The 14,318-nt window shown below is 40.9% G+C and overlaps 3 long non-coding RNA genes across 3 annotated transcripts; 2 read left to right on the top strand and 1 right to left on the bottom strand.

The window, feature by feature from the left end:
- The first annotated feature begins 1,661 nt into the window (after positions 1 to 1,661).
- LOC144009435 (uncharacterized) lies at positions 1,662 to 3,549 on the top strand. Its single transcript, XR_013280921.1, has 3 exons — positions 1,662 to 1,936; positions 2,146 to 2,254; positions 2,786 to 3,549. It is a non-coding gene; the product is annotated as an uncharacterized LOC144009435 (long non-coding RNA).
- On the bottom strand, positions 2,462 to 4,114 carry LOC144009434 (uncharacterized). The gene is made up of 3 exons (XR_013280920.1): positions 3,809 to 4,114; positions 2,980 to 3,319; positions 2,462 to 2,877 (listed from the first exon to the last, which is right to left on the bottom strand). It is a non-coding gene; the product is annotated as an uncharacterized LOC144009434 (long non-coding RNA).
- A 3,188-nt stretch (positions 4,115 to 7,302) lies between these two features.
- Positions 7,303 to 8,835, top strand: LOC144009013 (uncharacterized). Its single transcript, XR_013280804.1, has 3 exons — positions 7,303 to 7,601; positions 8,089 to 8,428; positions 8,531 to 8,835. It is a non-coding gene; the product is annotated as an uncharacterized LOC144009013 (long non-coding RNA).
- The last annotated feature ends 5,483 nt before the right edge of the window (positions 8,836 to 14,318 follow it).

Below are 14,318 nucleotides of genomic sequence, written 5' to 3' on the forward strand. Positions count from 1 at the left end.
GAGGGGGAAAAAAAAAATCGTAATTAGATTGTTTTTCAAAATTGTTAAGCCCTACTACATTAGAACTAAGCCAATACTTTACATTATTTTCTGTCATTCACTGGAAAATTACGCTGGAAAATACAGTTTTACAAATATGTCATTGTAATCTTACAGCCCCTCTTCTGGAATGATTACATTTCTATGCACAAAAAAAGCCATACTGTATTGCATGCTATATATCCCACATTGTGGAAGCATTGGTTGTACTGGAGTATAACATTGCATTTTTACGAAATATGAAAGAAAATGTTTAAAATATATTGCCTGGGCAAACAAATAATTAAAATACTTTGTCTGGGCAAACAAATTATGCAAACCATGAGAACACATTATATTGGCAACAGTCGCAACGCGACTGAAACTATAAAATATGTAACACCAGCAATGTTACAATGTGGAATTAGGCCCTAGGACACTTTTAACACTGCAGCGACGTGTGGCAATTAGCAGTACCATCAAAGAGGCCCCTTATTACCAGTTCTTCCAGCCGGGCCCCTCCTCTGACAGACGGCTGATTAGTTTGAGATAAACAACACTATGGAGTCACAGAAGTGCCAAAATTAATAGGAAATACAAACACAATCAATAAAAGAGAACATCAATCAATAAAAGAGAACATTTACAAATACAGACATACAACGGCATTCAATAAAAGGGAAACATTTTTCCTATTAAAGGGGCTGTCTGCCGGATTCACTCAGGAAAATACACTTTTTAAATACAGGATGTACACACTTTAACTTTCTCTCAGTCTACACATCTTGTGTTTATGTTAATCTTCGTTTGTGATTTCGTCCTAAACCCGCACCACAACAGCCTGTATTTTGCCATTTTTTGTTTGTTTTGTAAACAGTGGGACGTTTCTGTGGAAAGACAGTGTTGACACCCCTCCAACCAATCGCAGAGCGGGGGGTGGCGTGTTGCAAACAGGGCGTGTCGCGAACGTGTCACCTGCGTGACGTCACTCCCGCGGCAATTTGAAAGCACGCACGGATTATTATTATTTTTTTCTCCACTCACTCACTAACTCACTCACAGAAGCTTACACGTGTGAATGAGTGAGTGAAGAAAAAAAAATCCGTGCATGCTTTCAAATTGCCGCGGGAGTGACGTCACGCAGCCGACACGTTCGCCCAGCCCCGTTTGCGACACGCCACCCCCCGCTCTGCGATTGGCTGGAGGGGTGTAAACGCTGTCTTTCCACAGAAACGTCCCGCTGTTTACTAAACAAACACAAAATGGCAAAATACAGGCTGGGGGGGATGGGGGTTGAGGACGAAATCAATACCAAAGATTAACATAAACACAGATGTGTAGACTGAGAGAAAGTTAAAGTGTGTACATCCTGTATTTAAAAAGTGCATTTTCCTGAGTCAATCCGGCACACTGCGTCTTTAAAGTGTATGGGACAGCTCAGGACATTTTTTAATATGTTGTTTGGAATGATATAATATACACAACAAAATGAGCGGCTCGTCGAGTCAAAACATATTAAAAGAGTATTTCCTTATTTTTATCTTACCCGCGCAAAATCTGGCCATTTGGCACGCTCCAGCGGCCGAATCGGATATGACATCAGCGGAAGAACGGAAGTCAGTGTCTTTGCTTTGCCACTGCAAGCTTATGACTGCTGTGTGTTTTATCATCAACCGAATTTCTACAACGCCGTCTCGTTGCGTGTCCGGATTTTGTTGTAATCGAAGGGAGGGTGGCGTGAGCCTTTTTCAGTTCCCTCAAGATGCAGCTCTTGGCGAAAAATGGACAAAGCAAGTACAACAGACGAGAGATAAATGGACACCTGACTCCAACGTCAGTGTTGTACAGCGCACATATTCTAGGAAGACTCGTTTGACCCGCTCCCGGCCCTGAAGCTGTCACTTGGCTATAATGTGGGGTAAGAACTAGAATCTAGAAAGTTAACAGCACTTATTTTAGAAGCTCATGGCAAAAATAACCACTGCCAAATTAATATACAGTCAATGAAAAGGTACCAATTTGTAATAAGGAACTGCTAGCTTTCCATTTGTTGTCTATTTAATTTTGTATTATGTATTGTGCTGTGCATATGTGTTGAAGTTAACAACAGCTCAAACTTTGTTTCAGATGGTGGATGAGATGCTTATGGAGTGAGTATGAGTCGAATGAAAGTGCTCCACAGGCGACATGTTTGGAAGATGATTTGGGTGATGTAACTGGTGTTTGCATCCAAAATGTGAGTAAATTTATTGTACAATATACATGATTGATAACACACCAATTTATGGAAAAACAAATTACTCACCCCACCTAGTGTTCAAATTTGTCATGTACATGTAATTTACAAATGTATTGTGCATTTTTCAAAGAATAAAATGGCTGTATAGGTGTAAATATTACCTGGATTCATTACAAATCAACTGAAATATTGCAAGCCTTTTATTGTTTTAATATTGCTGATTATGGTTTACAGCTCAAATATCCTATCTCAAAATATTTGAATATTTCCTCAGACCAAGTAAAAAAAAAATTAAAAAAACCATAATATTCTAAGTTTCCGAGACTGTCCTGTATTGTGCGCAAAGTCCTGGGGCAGCCAACATTTCATATGTATTTTTTATTTGAAATATCAACATCCACAATTAGAATTCAATCTAATCACAACATAGTGGGAAAAAGTAGAAATAGAAATGAAAGTTAATTCTAATTATTTTGCATATATGCACAACATGATTAAATAATTCAATGGGTATATTATTATGTACAGAATACAGAATATGTGGAGGATCTTAAGAAGATTGTGGAGACCATCTGTCAGGGGGCCAATCTGGATGAGGACACACTCCTTGAAAGCTGCCGCTGGACCAGGAAATGCAGAACGAACACCGATCAATGTGTGCAGACTTTCAGAAGCCAGACTAGGCAGAGGCTGTGCGGTCATACAATTCACACTTTACTTACCGTTAACTTTTTCAGTAAATTTATAGGCATAGCTGATTGTTCTCTATTTGTCCATTTATACTTTGGATGAAAAGAAAAAGGCATGTATTTCTTTTGTATAATTGCATTTATTTATATCATATTTCGTGGTATCCTTTGTAGTCATTCGATGGAAATGTTCTCCTTTTTACTGACACTACACAAGAAGGAATCGGAAAGTGGTCTGCAAGACTTCCACACTGAGGCAGACCGCTTTGAATGTCCAGTGATGGGTGATGCACTGGTTCTGCTGCACTCCGGACTCTGACAGCAAACGCTCTCCTTCACTGTTGCCATTGCTACACAGTTACCACAGGAACACCTGCAAAGCACAAGCAACTTTTTTTTTTTTTTTTCCCAGCCATTTATAACATTTACAAAGAATTTGTTCATTATTTGAGAATTACTTGGATTATTTACTTCAAGCACTTTAGGAGAAAAAAACGTGTCATGCATCTGACTGGTATGAGGTCAATCTAATTTCCAAAATGCATGTTGTAAACTTTTTCCATTGTGAATTGAGTCTCAGTGGTTGGCATGTGCCAATGTAAAAGGGGCAGTGGTGGCTTCACTTCTTACGACAGCGAGTAAGCAGCATTTAGTTTATGGTTTGCATTTTAAGATGGATAAGTTCTATTTTGCTACTACCAATATAAATTAGCTTTTTACTATAACAAGCATAATAATTTGAGTGTATTGGACTAAACCAAGCTACATTTTGGCCACAAAGCGTTTGCTATTTCGCCCATACAAAAATATAAACAGCATTGTTAGTCCATAATTTCCTTTTAAAATGAAGAGTAAGATTTACCATTCTGTGTTCTGGAGCCTGCCGATGTCGTCCTCTCCCTCGGCAGTTTGAAACTGGTCACAGCCACCTTCATTTTAACGCAGACGACCGGACACAGTTGCACCAGCACCTTCATCAAGAAAAGGCTCAAACCGATAGAGCTGGATACATTCCTGGGCTGAAATATCTTCGTCTGAAGACTGCTTGCGTAGTCGGGGACATCAAATTCCAACTCTACACTTGATAGCGAGTCAGAAAGCCCCTTACTATCCGTGTAGTTCTCCATATCCTCGTATTGTTTTCGCCAACTTCCGTGCTCGTGGTGACGTCACGAGTGTCCAGCCTCGAAAAAAGGGGGCGTCGCCAGTAAGTTGCCATGTTTTGGAAATTCACGATAAATATCTCATTTTTACAAGCACTTGTATTGCGTTTTTAACACAGTAATCATTGAAATCATATTATTTGTACTTGTACTCTTAAAAAAAAAAAAAACTATTAGGGTGACTTTTTTTCGTGTCCCATACACTTTAATATTGGTACTCCTGTGACTTGAGAGAGTCATAGGAGTGGCAAAATTAATAGGAAATACAAAGATAATCAATAAAAGAGAACATTTACCAATGTAGTCATATGAAGGCAATCAATAAAAGAGACAATTTACAAAATCCAGACATACAAAGGCATTCAATAAAAGAGAACATTTAAAAAAGCTGTCATTTAAAGACAATCAATAAAAGAGAACATTAACAAATGCTTTCCCCATTTGGCTTTTGCTTATTCCGTTTTGTTATTGCATGGATTTGAATGCCTCACGTCTCGGAAAAACAAATGCCCCGCCCATAGCAATGGACTTGGGCGAAGCATTTGTTTTTACGAATGTGTGCCTTTGTATGTCTGGATTTTGTAAATGGTCTCTTTTATTGATTGCCTTCATATGACTACATTTGTAAATGTTCTCTTTTATTGATTGTCTTTGTATTTCCTATTAATTTTGCCACTCCTATGACTCTATAGAGCAGGAGTGTCAAACTCCTATTAGTGCAGGGGCCACATGCAATGCTAACAGCAATATCGTGATGTTGCGATATTAAAACTGCCACAATATATCGTCGTCGTCATGTCACAATATTAGAAGCAGCACATCTGTTCAAACAGTCAGGTTGATTTCCATTTGTGCAGTTCTAGCACCCTCTGGTGGCTAGTTCTTTAGTGCAGTTTCATTTTCACAAGGCATGTATTGGCCCTTCTATATATTTCAAATCCTGGAGTTTGCATGTTCTCCCCGAATGCCGTTGTATGTCTGCATTAGTAAATATTCTCTTTTATTGAATGTCTTTATATAACTACATTTGTAAATGTTCTCTTTTATTGATTGATGTTCTCTTTTATTGTGTTTGTATTTCCTATTAATTTTGGCACTCCTGTGACTCCATACACATTGAATAGCACAAGGAAGTGACCCAGAACGGACCAGTGCATTCGGCTTTCCACCTTGCAAGAGTCAGCAGTCACATCCAAAATTTCTGCGGGAATTTTTCTAGTTTCTCTAATTATCCAGTGTCAGCGAAGCAACCTAGCAAAGCATCTATATCTGATTTAGTGAGACCATACATGCAGGTTTACATTTTTAGTTTGTTTGTTTGTTTGTTTTAGGACGCTCAACTTTTGTTGACAGACCACAAATTAACTACAAAGAGTGGATAAAATAGAATAGAAACCCTTTAAATTGGTGTTATGGAAACATAAAAGTTTATCTTGTTCTATGTTCAAACAAGTGAACAATTGTGCAGACCAATGGGCTCTTTGCAAAGCTCGATTACTTCCTGAACTTAACACCATTCCTTTGTTTCCTGTCTTTCATGAGTGTACAAACTGATTAATCTAGGTGTGTCTGGCCATTGTTGTCATGGTTACTGAGATCAGGCATACCTGGATTAATCAGCTTGTCCACTCATGAAAGACAGGAAATAAAGGTGTGGTATCGAGTTCAGGAAGTAGTGGAGTTGTGCAAAGAGCCCAGCTCCACATGGAATAATTGATGAACAGCCAGTAACAACTTCAATGCTTTATGTTAACATTTTGTTCAATGCACATTTAGCCCCGAAGCTACCAAAAAATAAAAAAGTAAAAGATAAAAAAAAAAAAGGTTTCAATGCACTGTATAACAGTACTGTATCTGCCCATTCCAAAGGAAAATTAGGAGCTTGATGACACAATTGCTCAGGCTGTTACCAATTTAAATTTTTTTGATAATAAAATGCATTATTCTGTTGAGAGAATTCAGCAGCAGCAGCACAGGCTGACTTCTTGCAACATGGATACGCTATGTGAAAACATACAGTATTCAAACAAATGTAGCCTATATTGTTTTGTCTTAAGTGCTATTCAATGTGTATGGAGTCACAGGAGTGCCAAAATTAATAGGAAATACAAACACAATCAATAAAAGAGAACATCAATCAATAAAAGAGGACATTTACAAATGCAGTTATATAAAGACATTCAATAACAGAGAATATTTACTAATGCAGACATACAACGGCATTCGGGGAGAACATGCAAACTCCAGGATTTGAAATATATGGAAGGACCAATACATGCCTTGTCAAAATGAAACTGCACTAAAGAACTAGCCACCAGAGGGTGCTAGAACTGCACAAATGGAAATCAACCTGACTGTTTGAACAGATGTGCTGCTTCTAATATTGTGACATGACGACGACGATATATTGTGGCAGTTTTAATATCGCAACATCACGATATTGCTGTTAGCATTGCATGTGTCCACTGCACTAATAGGAGTTTGACACTCCTGCTCTATAGAGTCATAGGAGTGGCAATTAATAGGAAATACAAAGACAATCAATAAAAGAGAACATTTACAAATGTAGTCATATGAAGGCAATCAATAAAAGAGACCATTTACAAAATCCAGACATACAAAGGCACACATTCGTAAAAACAAATGCTTCGCCCAAGTCCATTGCTATGGGCGGGGCATTTGTTTTTCCGAGACGTGAGGCATTCAAATCCATGCAATAACAAAACGGAATAAGCAAAAGCCAAATGGGGAAAGCATTTGTTAATGTTCTCTTTTATCAATTGTCTTTAAATGACAGCTTTTTTAAACGTTCTCTTTTACTGAATGCCTTTGTATGTCTGGATTTTGTAAATTGTCTCTTTTATTGATTGCCTTCATATGACTACATTGGTAAATGTTCTCTTTTATTGATTATCTTTGTATTTCCTATTAATTTTGCCACTCCTATGACTCTATAAAGTCACAGGAGTACCAATATTAAAATGTATGGGACATGAAAAAAAAAGTCACCCTAATAGTATTTTTTTATTTTTTTTTAAAGAGTACAAGTACAAATAATATGATTTCAATGATTACTGTGTTAAAAACGCAATACAAGTGCTTGTAAAAATGAGATATTTATCGTGAATTTCCAAAACATGGCAGCTTACTGGCGACGCCCCCTTTTTTCGAGGCTGGACACTCGTGACGTCACCACGAGCACGGAAGTTGGCGAAAACAATACGAGGATATGGAGAACTACACGGATAGTAAGGGGCTTTCTGACTCGCTATCAAGTGGAGTTGGAATTTGATGTCCCCGACTACGCAAGCAGTCTTCAGACGAAGATATTTCAGCCCAGGAATGTATCCAGCTCTATCGGTTTGAGCCTTTTCTTGATGAAGGTGCTGGTGCAACTGTGTCCGGTCGTCTGCGTTAAAATGAAGGTGGCTGTGACCAGTTTCAAACTGCCGAGGTAGAGGACGACATCGGCAGGCTCCAGAACACAGAATGGTAAATCTTACTCTTCATTTTAAAAGGAAATTATGGACTAACAATGCTGTTTATATTTTTGTATGGGCGAAATAGCAAACGCTTTGTGGCCAAAATGTAGCTTGGTTTAGTCCAATACACTCAAATTATTATGCTTGTTATAGTAAAAAGCTAATTTATATTGGTAGTAGCAAAATAGAACTTATCCATCTTAAATTGCAAACCATAAACTAAATGCTGCTTACTCGCTGTCATAAGAAGTGAAGCCACCACTGCCCCTTTTACATTGGCACATGCCAACCACTGAGACTCAATTCAAAATGGAAAAAGTTTACAACATGCATTTTGGAAATTAGATTAACCTCATACCAGTCAGATGCATGACACGTTTTTTCTCCTAAAGTGCTTGAAGTAAATAATCCAAGTAATTCTCAAATAATGAACAAATTCTTTGTAAATGTTATAAATGGCTGGGAAAAAAAAAAAAAAAGTTGCTTGTGCTTTGCAGGTGTTCCTGTGGTAACTGTGTAGCAATGGCAACAGTGAAGGAGAGCGTTTGCTGTCAGAGTCCGGAGTGCAGCAGAACCAGTGCATCACCCATCACTGGACGTTCAAAGCGGTCTGCCTCAGTGTGGAAGTCTTGCAGACCACTTTCCGATTCCTTCTTGTGTAGTGTCAGTAAAAAGGAGAACATTTCCATCGAATGACTACAAAGGATACCACGAAATATGATATAAATAAATGCAATTATACAAAAGAAATACATGCCTTTTTCTTTTCATCCAAAGTATAAATGGACAAATAGAGAACAATCAGCTATGCCTATAAATTTACTGAAAAAGTTAACGGTAAGTAAAGTGTGAATTGTATGACCGCACAGCCTCTGCCTAGTCTGGCTCCTGAAAGTCTGCACACAGTGATCGGTGTTCGTTCTGCATTTCCTGGTCCAGCGGCAGCTTTCAAGGAGTGTGTCCTCATCCAGATTGGCCCCCTGACAGATGGTCTCCACAATCTTCTTAAGATCCTCCACATATTCTGTATTCTGTACATAATAATATACCCATTGAATTATTTAATCATGTTGTGCATATATGCAAAATAATTAGAATTAACTTTCATTTCTATTTCTATTTTTTCCCACTATGTTGTGATTAGATTGAATTCTAATTGTGGATGTTGATATTTCAAATAAAAAATACATATGAAATGTTGGCTGCCCCAGGACTTTGCGCACAATACAGGACAGTCTCGGAAACTTAGAATATTATGGCTTTTTTTTTTTTTTTTTTTTTTACTTGGTCTGAGGAAATATTCTAATATTTTGAGATAGGATATTTGAGCTGTAAACCATAATCAGCAATATTAAAACAATAAAAGGCTTGCAATATTTCAGTTGATTTGTAATGAATCCAGGTAATATTTACACCGATACAGCCATTTTATTCTTTGAAAAATGCACAATACATTTGTAAATTACATGTACATGACAAATTTGAACACTAGGTGGGGTGAGTAATTTGTTTTTCCATAAATTGGTGTGTTATCAATCATGTATATTGTACAATAAATTTACTCACATTTTGGATGCAAACACCAGATACATCACCCAAATCATCTTCCAAACTTGTCGCCTGTGGAGCACTTTCATTCGACTCATACTCACTCCATAAGCATCTCATCCACCATCTGAAACAAAGTTTGAGCTGTTGTTAACTTCAACACATATGCACAGCACAATACATAATACAAAATAAAATAGACAACAAATGGAAAGCTAGCAGTTCCTTATTACAAATTGGTACCTTTTCATTGACTGTATATTAATTTGGCAGTGGTTATTTTTGCCATGAGCTTCTAAAATAAGTGCTGTTAACTTTCTAGATTCTAGTTCTTACCCCACATTATAGCCAAGTGACAGCTTCAGGGCCGGGAGCGGGTCAAACGAGTCTTCCTAGAATATGTGCGCTGTACAACGCTGACGTTGGAGTCAGGTGTCCATTTATCTCTCGTCTGTTGTACTTGCTTTGTCCATTTTTCGCCAAGAGCTGCATCTTGAGGGAACTGAAAAAGGCTCACGCCACCCTCCCTTCGATTACAACAAAATACGGACACGCAACGAGACGGCGTTGTAGAAATTCGGTTGATGATAAAACACACAGCAGTCATAAGCTTGCAGTGGCAAAGCAAAGACACTGACTTCCGTTCTTCCGCTGATGTCATATCCGATTCGGCCGCTGGAGCGTGCCAAATGGCCAGATTTTGCGCGGGTAAGATAAAAATAAGGAAATACTCTTTTAATATGTTTTGACTCGACGAGCCGCTCATTTTGTTGTGTATATTATATCGTTCCAAACAACATATTAAAAAATGTCCTGAGCTGTCCCATACACTTTAAAGACGCAGTGTGCCGGATTGACTCAGGAAAATGCACTTTTTAAATACAGGATGTACACACTTTAATGTGTCTTTAACAACTTAAGGAGGAGACCACTCGAAGCTTGGTTTTTTAAATGCAACTCTTTACTGAAGCGGACTTGAGGCAAATTACAGACAACGAGCAAGCAGAATCACTCCGCGCAAGTGTACAGTGACGTGTATTAGAGGAGCTGGTAACTACGCTCTAAAAAGTAGATCCATACACTACATTTCCTCCTTCTTTAGAGACATACCTCATAGAACATTTACATTGTAACATCGTGCATGCATTTAGAGATAAAATTTGTGAGAACATTTTTATCTTAATTTCTTACATTATCATCTATGAATGTGAACGTGTGTCTAAACCTCAAACAGTCCACACTAACCAAAAACACAGACCAGACTATGTAATAAATGATGTTACAAGTCCAATCTTTTGGGGGGTGTTCTATGACGTTCGGGATAACGCCTCTGGACTTGTGGAGTGCCAGATACTTTGTCTGGAGCAAGGGTTCCTTTTGCAGGTGATGTGTCGCTGGCAGAGGTGTGGTCATCACTGCAGATTGGATCTGTAGGTGGTGAGTTGTTGTGATTTGGTTGTGCGTCCAGCATCTGATCCACATGACGTCTCCAAGTTTGTTCGCCAACATCAACTGTGTAAGTGAGTGGACCTGTTCTTTGCAGGGGCCCATTTGTCTCCTCTGTAGTCACGTGCCAGGACTTCCTGTCCAATTTCAAAGTTTCTGGTAGCCTTGCTTGGCAGATTGCTGAATTGTTTGTTCTGCACGTCCCTCCGTAAGTTTGGTTTAAGGAGGTCAATGCGTGACCTGAGATTTCTTCCCATCATTAACAATGCAGGTGTTTGGTTTGTTGTTACATGAACAAAGTTTCTGTAGACGAAGAGGAAACTGTCCACCTTGTGTTGAATTGCAATGTTCTCCTTGTCCATTGCCTTAATGGACTTTTTGAAGGTCTGAACAAATCTTTCAGCTAACCCATTAGTTGCTGGATGGTAGGGAGCTGTTTTGACATGCTTGATGCCATTTTTCTTCATAAATGTATTGAACTCTTCTGACGTGGACTGTGGTCCGTTGTCGCTCACAAGTTGTTCAGGCAAGCCATTTCTTGCAAAGATGGACCGGAGAGCACTTACAGTCTTTTCTGATGTAGTTGACTTCATCCGTATCACTTCAGGCCACTTGGAATGAGCGTCAACAGTGATCAGGAACATGGAGTTCATAAATGGCCCAGCAAAATCAACATGCACACGTTGCCACTGCGTTGTCGGCCATTCCCAGGGGTGAAGAGGTGCTGGTGATGGTGCATTCTGGACTTGATGACATCCTGAGCAGCCCTTAGCTAGATCTTCTAGTTGTTTGTCAATTCCTGGCCACCAAACATAGCTTCTGGCCAGGCTCTTCATTTTAACTGTGCCCAAGTGTCCTTCATGTAGCGTTTCTAACACTCTGGCTCGCCGTTTTGAAGGAACGACAACACGTGAGCCGCACAGCAAGGTTCCTTGACAAACAGAGAATTGGTCTCGTCTGGCTGAAAAATCTGGGAACATTGCGTCACCGTGGGCTGGCCATCCCTGCATTGTTATTTCGTACACTTTTGACAATGTCGTATCATTCTTGGATCATCACTGTGTTATGGAACACCTCTGCAGGGTCTCCAGAGGAAATCTTGTCTTCCGCTGTTGTTGCCATTGGCAAGCGTGACAATCCATCAGCATTGCAGTGTTGTTTGGTTCCCTTGAACTCAATGTCGTACGAGTGAGCTCCCAGGAAAAGTGCCCAACGTTGTAAACGGGTCGCTGACATCACTGGGATTCCCTTTCGGGGGTTGAAAATGGACACCAGGGGTTGGTGGTCTGTCACCAAGGTAAACCTTTGTCCGTACAGGTACTGTTGGAACTTTTTAATGCCCCATACCAGACTGAGGGCTTCACGGTCAATTTGCGCGTAATTGCGTTCTGCACTTGTCAGAGACCTGGAAGCAAAAGCAATAGGACGTTCAGAGCCATCCTCCATGCTGTGCGACAAGACTGCCCCAATTCCATAGGGACTAGCGTCACATGCTAGTCTGATAGGTCGTGTTGGGTCATAATGTGTGAGCAGTTCATCTGAGGTCATCAGTCTTTTCGTCTCTTTGAAGGCTTTCTCACACTGCTCTGACCACTCCCATTTTGCTCCGGACTGCAAAAGCGCGTTAAGTGGGTGTAGCGTTGATGCTAGGTTTGGAAGGAACTTGTGATAGTAGTTCACCAACCCTAAATATGACCTCAGTTGTGACACATTTTCAGGTTTCGGTGCCTGAAGCACTGCATCAATCTTGTCTTGAGATTTGTATAACCCGTGCTTGTTGATGACATGTCCACAGTATGAGATCTTGCTCTTGAAAAACTCACACTTACTTCTCTTTGCACGTAAGCCGTACTCGCTCAGTCTGGCAAGCATCTTGCTCAGGTTTTCCAGATGTTCGTCGTCATCCTTTCCGGTTACGATGATGTCATCGAGATAACACTGTGTTCCTGGAACACCTTGAAGCACCTGATCCATAGCTCTTTGCCATATTGCTGGCGCTGATGCAACACCAAAGACGAGCCTGTTGTATTGAAACAGTCCTTTATGAGTGTTAATGGTGAGGAGTTTTCTGTCGGACTCCTCCACTTCCATTTGTAGGTAGGCTTGGGCTAGATCGATCTTTGAAAACTCCGCCGTCTCCTCCAAACAGACAGTGCAGTCGGGGTCCTTAGCAGGATAGACGGTTCATCCTCGTCGCCATTTTTGTTGTGTCTTTAACAACTTAAGGAGGAGACCACTCGAAGCTTGGTTTTAAATGCAACTCTTTACTGAAGCGGACTTGAGGCAAATTACAGACAACGAGCAAGCAGAATCACTCCGCGCATGTGTACAGTGACATGTATTAGAGGAGCTGGTAACTACGCTCTAAAAAGTAGATCCATACACTACATTTAACTTTCTCTCTCCCCGGGTTTACACCGGTTGCGGTTGCGGTGCGGTTGCGGTGCGGTTGCGGTGCGGTTGCGGTGCGTTCCGGCGACGCAAGCAATTAGATTCCATTCATTCGAATGGTGCAGTTTACACCGCTTGTGGGTGCGTTGCGTGTCGACTGCGTCTCAGCTGCGGCGTGCCGCAGCCCTTCCGCAAGGATAGACCTATTTTCTATTTTTGCCGGACGCCGCAGCGGTAGGCCTCCGGCAAATGGCAAGGTAGCACAAAACACATCGAGCGGGACAGGAAGACCGACGCAGTTTCGAAATAAATTTCCGGTTACCTTTCAAGATAAAACACTCGCCAGCTCCTATTTCGCAAGCATGCTAGCAAAACGTGATGTGGGCGTAGACGGGCCTGGAGTTAACGTGCGAGGTGCTCATTCACGGTTTAGCTCATTCACCAGCGAACATGGACGAGGAGAGGTTTATATTGGAGGTAGAAAGCCACAAAATAAAAAAAAGTCCACCTCTCTTTCTGCTTCTCTGTTGAGCACAGACTTTCTGTGTGTTTGTCGTTGTTTTTAATGCCACATGACCGCGCGGTCACGCGCGACACGGCGGGAAGTGGTCGGCGACGGAGCTGCCGGACCGCAGCTGTGCGGAGCCGGTGTGGATTGGCCAAAAAATTGACCCGTCCGGAGCACGCAGTCAAGACGCACCGCACCGCAGCCGCACCGCAACCGCAACCGGTGTAAACCCGGGGTCAGTCTACACATCTGTGTTTATGTTAATCTTTGGTATTGATTTCGTCCTCAACCCCCATCCCCCCAGCCTGTATTTTACCATTTTGTGTTTGTTTAGTAAACAGCGGGACGTTTCTGTGGAAAGACAGCGTTTACACCCCTCCAGCCAATCGCAGAGCGGGGGGTGGAGTGTCGCAAACGGGGATGGGCGAACGTGTCAGCTGCGTGACGTCACTCCCGCGGCAATTTGAAAGCACGCATGGATTTTTTTTTTTCACTCACTCACTCTCAGAAGCTTACGTGTGAATGAGTGAGCGAAGAAAAAAAAATCCATGCGCCCCCACCCCCAACCCCCCTCTGCGATTGGTTGGAGGGTTGTAAATAGTGTCTTCCCACAGAAACGTCCCGCTGTTTACAAAACAAACACAAAATGGTAAATTACAGGCTGGGGGGCGGTGCGGGTTTAGGACAAACTCACCAACAGAAATGAAGACAAGCCCTGATCTGTAAATTGAGAAGTAGTTTGATTGTTTAAATCCTTTATTTAAAAAGTGCCTTTTTCAGAGTGAAACTGGCAGACAGTGCCTTTAAGCCATAATCAACAACCTGAAAATGAGT

The sequence above is a fragment of the Festucalex cinctus genome, chromosome 20 (genome assembly GCF_051991245.1).
Source record: "Festucalex cinctus isolate MCC-2025b chromosome 20, RoL_Fcin_1.0, whole genome shotgun sequence".
In the NCBI taxonomy this organism is placed as follows: domain Eukaryota; kingdom Metazoa; phylum Chordata; class Actinopteri; order Syngnathiformes; family Syngnathidae; genus Festucalex; species Festucalex cinctus.